At 37.4% G+C, this 5,668-nt stretch overlaps 1 long non-coding RNA gene across 1 annotated transcript; it reads left to right on the top strand.

Annotated features, from left to right (window-relative positions):
* The first annotated feature begins 390 nt into the window (after positions 1–390).
* LOC139134287 (uncharacterized) lies at positions 391–5,390 on the top strand. The gene is made up of 3 exons (XR_011552770.1): positions 391–610; positions 4,519–4,675; positions 5,088–5,390. It is a non-coding gene; the product is annotated as an uncharacterized lncRNA (long non-coding RNA).
* Positions 5,391–5,668: the final 278 nt, after the last annotated feature.

Raw genomic sequence — 5,668 nt, 5'->3', positions numbered from 1 at the left:
TGCAAGGTAAAAAAGTCACGAAGCACGTTTTCTTGCCATTGTCGTCGTTTGCTAACATCCTTGCCCTGGGGTCAAGGTCAATATAATAGGTTTCAAGGCAACCCTGCATGAAATTATCACAAGGAAAAATTGTCAGTAACAGGAATGTACAACTTAAGCTTATACCTAAACTTAACTTTAAGGTAGTATGCGCCTCGAAAGTGAAAGACTTAAATAACCAGCGTTTAAATGCGGCAGAAATAAAAAATACTTTTACCATAGCATTGCACCGCCACTTAGGGAGTATAGGTTGTCGGAAGATAATTGTAGAAGGAATGGGTACGTCAGGATGAATGCTGAAAAACCGAAAAAAAAGATTTGAGATGTGCGATTAACTCCTGTATACAAAATAGTTTCGTCATTTCTTTAAAATTAATATAATAGATCACAGTTATAAGCATTTGAAGAAGGAAAAATAACTTCTTCCTGATGGCATTTTGTTCCCCACATATCGATAAAAATGCACTCCAATTTTTCTACAAGAACTTAGCCATGCTAAAGGAGGTTCGGTCTGAAATGGAGTCTGCGGTACTGAAAGAGGAAAGCAATGAGAGCGACCCGATATGCAGCGGTGAGTATTTGAAACCGAGAGCAGTTGTCCATACAGGAGCATTCTTGACATTGTGGTTTACATAGGTTCTGAACACACAAACGCACGTGTTAGTTTCCTCTCTGTACAAAGTAAGTGTTTTTCTACACATGTACATTCTCTTCGTAATGAAACGTTGTTTAAACTCTAGGTTAGGTGACAAGAAATATGAATATTACTCGTCGATTTGAATATTACACGTCGATTTTTACTATCCCATCGTGAAATCACGGTGATCGTTGGCAAATGTGGTGCCTCATTCTTCTTATGGTAGAAGCGCCCTAGGGGAAAGATATTCAGACTCTCAAAATTTCTACGATTTTTTTCTGATCTACCACTTGTAAGGGCTCATTTAAAAGCTCTCGGAGAAAGAAAAACTTTCACTGTCTTAGTTTTTCGAAAATCAAAAATATAGTTTTTCTCGCATAGAGTTAACACAGGGACGGCGGCCATTTTAAATGTCAAATATCAGTAAATCTTTGGTTATTTGTTTCTCTAATTCAAAAACTTCCACGGTGACCGCCGATTTTTGTTTTTGATTTGAAAGAGAATGCCTGAAAGATTCTTTGAGGAAAATCTGATCAAAAGTTTACCTTTCACTTTCAAGTCACATACTACATTAACAGTGGCACGTTTCGTTTTCTCATATACCTGTCGAATTCACAGGTACTAGCAGTATGCAAATTACCCACTCTGGAATTGGAAGAAAAATGCCCTACCACTGGCGTGAAGGATCTGTTATAATATTAATCTGAACGCGAATAAGTTTCTGCAAATCCTTGGATAGCATATTACCAGATTATAAAAAACAACCATGTACCAACCTACATTCATGTAATGCAAATACTTGCTCTTCAATATCAGTAATGTATTGCCGATGTGACAGCTTTCTTTCATGTGAATTCATTTTAATGCAAGGCACTCGGTCAGACGTTTATCTCCGATGACCACTTCCTGGCCCTAGTCGGATCAATAGCTTCGCTTTTCAATTGCCTTGGTCGTGTCTTGTTGGGATACTTGGGTGACCAATTTTCCTTCCATGTAAGGATTAAACGTGAATTCAATATGAGACGTCCCGCCCTAAATGCAAAATAGGAGTACATGCAGAACCATGATTGCATATTATAATAGGGTAGGATTTTTTAAAATTTAGTTGCCTCTCTCTGCGCATGTGCATGAATATTTTTCCAAATTATTGTAAGCCGCGAGTAGTTTGCGAACAAGAGAACTGACATATCTTTCGAACAAAACATACGTGTACCTGTCGCGATTTTAGTAAGGAGTCCTCGGGTATAGGAACCTAGCTAACCCTACACATAAATTATCTTTGTCGTCACAGGGAGCGATGCTGCTCAATTATGCTGCTCTTATGTCTATCCAATGCGTTGTTCCTGTTGCTGTTCGTGGTAATTCAAGATGCTGGGCGAGCCATGTTTGCCATCCTGGTCTGTGCCGTATTCTTTACTTTCTCTGGAACCTTGGCACTTTTCCCAGTGGCAACCGCAAGGTATGTGATACAAGGATTAATAAGGTGTTTCATTTATTTATTTATTTATTTATTTATTTATTTATTTATTTATTTATTTATTTATTTATTTATTTATTTATTTATTTAACTTGGAATATCGAAAGAAGGAATTAAACACATCAAGAATAACAGAAGGGTCTAGGCAAGGGTACCGTCAACCATTATTCATTTTCTTTTGCAGATTTTGCAATGTTTTATACATGTTCCAGACTACCTTAAAGGTATATAGTCACCTGTAATCCAAATATGCCCATATATGGTTACAGGGGCTTTCCTTGGTATACAAAATCCCCATTTGAGGGCGCTGTTTTTAAAAAGCGGCCACCCGCTTAAAATCTGTGATTGGTTAGATTTTCTCTTTCTATGGTAACTGTGGCAAAACTAGAACAGGTGACAGTATACCTTTAAGGGTACGATTTCACTTAGTTTAGCAGAGAATCTATTTCCTGCATTACATTTAAAATAACGATATCCATCCATTTAAGTTGCCTAATACGTCTAACTCGTTTTTCAATAAATGGAGCGTGAAATTTGATGAAACCTGCTGCTACATATAATGATAAAACAGATATCTGATGATTCTGTGAAGCGTACTACTATGTAATGAACCTGTTGTAAACCACGTGAGCACATTCAGTTCACATCTGTAAAACACTTGTCTAACAGATAACTTTCTGTTCACACGTGACTGCTTCTTCGACACCAAGGCAGGTTCTCTAGACAACGTCTTCACATAAACAGATTATACATCAAAATGATAGCCTCTCCCAGGCAATCAAAATAAAAGTACTTATAAGTATAGCACAAATCCATTAACGACAATACTTAAAAGTAAACACAAGGGAATTATATATCGCATAACACAAAGCGGAGGGTAATATAGCAATCATTTTCCCATTCAGGTGAATTTTAACAATTCAACCATGACAGTCGTGAGTGTGACGTCAAATGGGCCATAGCGCGGTTGTCAGGTTGTTCCCATGCAAAATCACAACATCATCCTTTTCATTGCCAAACGTCGATGTTGCACGACCGAGAAAGACTATAAACTGTGTGTAAACTGTACACGTATTGCACGGCAATCTTGGTGATTATACAGTGAATAACCGGAGACCGTCCAAACTTAACGTGCGAACACAGGGGCACATGAATGTCCATTCAAATATGAGAAAGAATAAAGACTGCAGCTATTAAAACTTTGTTTTCCGTGTTCTGTTCTTTCTTGTCCTATGTTTCCCCGCTTTGTGCTTTGAGTCCTGACGGTAAATAGCGTAATGTATGCAGTATGTAGTGCGCCCTCCCTTGGTGAACTTTTCATACAGGATTTCTGCCTGGACCCTCATACTGTTGCCATTATAAGGCTATAAGGCTATTGGATAGATAGAATGTCAAACCGTAAAAATGTTTTGGGGATTTTTGTTTTAGGCTCAAGAACGTTTTTTATGACGCGACAATTACCTGACCCATAACTGATCCCTAGTCTAACACCTTTCAAAGCATGTAACATAAAAAGTGGGACAGATTAAAAAAATCCCAGACACGCTTTGGAAGATTGACACAACACCTTTTGATCATGTTAGTTTTGACCGGAAATACCGCAGCGTTAAAAATTAATTGTCACGTGGTCCTAATGTAAACAATTGTCAAATAATACAACAAACAGATTTTGCCAATATCTAGGCTTTTAGAAAATGTATACTTTGACGGGGTTACGAGCTTAATTTTTCTGCAGAGAGTTCATTAAATTGGAAGGGTCCAATACTTGTCTTAAAACTTTCAGCTAAAAAGAAATTTAGAAGCAGCCAATCCCTAAACATTAATCAGCCTGCACAGGATTAAACTGGAAATAGTATATCATTTGACATGGACTTCGTCCCTTGACGTTACATAATGATATGAGGATAGAAATGACTATGTTTTCCAATGCTTTTTGACTGAATATAGGCTGTTAACTAAGGGCTTATATGCTAGTTGCCAGTTAAGACAGATATTACTTATTACTTATATTATACTTATTATCATTAGCGCCCTGGCTTTAAACGACACCTTACATGCAGGTTTTTATATTGTACGCCTGTGCTTGATATCAATAGATCTAAGAATGATGAACACGAAAACGTTGAATTCAGACTTTTTCTGATCTACCACAGGTTGCCAGTAGCTGCATCTCTTAAAGTCAGTTTTCATTTTTTTGTTTGAACAATGTAGAAAAATATCGTGGTGTAACTAAAAGTCACTCAAGACAATCACCTATGAAAAAGTGTCATTATATTCATGTCCACTACAATTATGATAAACTGAGACATTGTATACGTTGACTGACACTGGCTTTAAAAGAACAAATATTTTCCATGTACCGCAGGTCTTTTGGTGAAGAGAATGCTGGACCCAATTACGGCATTTTGTTTTCTGCGGTGACTGTATCTTCATTGACGGGCACCCTACTAGCTACTACACTATCCGTAACCACATTGGATGGAATGGTCTGTTTTACTTTTGCGCAGGATGTTCACTGATTGGTAAGTACAACAGTACAACTGTCAAAGTGGTCAAAGATAAATAAAGACAGACAAGCTGCTGATGTGGTATTTTTGTACTCTTCAGACCTATTCTGGTTGTTGTTGTTTATTGCTGCTGCTGCTGCAACCGTGACTGAAAACTGGCACGAAATGGTTGGTGTAACAGGATTGTAGCTTTATACACAATGCTTGAAAACCAGAGTGGGCATGCATAAATCCATTCTTGACGGAGCTTAAGGAAACAACGATGAATTTCGCAATTTTCAGGTGACATTATTAATTGAATATCCGAACATGATAACCAGTTTCTTGCAAGCAATTGCTGGTTGAATTAACATAAACTTGAGCGTAAATAAGCAAAAAAACCACTCACAGAGAATTGAAGTTTTTTTCTTTTAAATTTCTTTGCCAGGTTTTATGTTAACCCTTACCTACGATGTCACAAGATGGACGAAATGTTTGAGAAAAGTATAAAAATAGCAACGTTTATGGCTTTTTGAAGGTTTGTCCTAAACAGGAAGGGTCAACAAACGTATTATGATAACTCTACGGGGATGCATCGGAGTGGATTGCGCATGCTTGAGGAATACCTGGCAGTTAATATTCAAGTCGCGTCGTTTTCTTCTTTCAAAAATATATCATTTTCACCATGTATACCCAAACGGCAAGAAATGACAACCGTGATTTTTTTTTTGCTTTATACTCCTAATATTGGATACTATATAAACGTTTGTGTCCAGGGTCGATGGGTTGTAAGTCAGAAACAAGCTCATCGTCGAACGAAATCAAAAAGCGGAAATTCAGTATTGTACTGGAAATTGCACGAACTAAAAGAACATGCATTCATGAAATAATTTTCTAACGGAACGTTATTACGGGCACTCTCTTTCATATGTGGAATTCACCTTGAAAACGCTGCATTTTACAGTTATCTCAAAATAGGCGGATCACATTCATGTATAGGACTTTTGTTTTTTTTACTTGGTACAACCT

This window comes from Ptychodera flava, chromosome 6 (assembly GCF_041260155.1).
Source record: "Ptychodera flava strain L36383 chromosome 6, AS_Pfla_20210202, whole genome shotgun sequence".
NCBI classification, from domain to species: Eukaryota; Metazoa; Hemichordata; class Enteropneusta; family Ptychoderidae; genus Ptychodera; species Ptychodera flava.
This window is presented reverse-complemented; position numbering and strand designations above follow the sequence as displayed.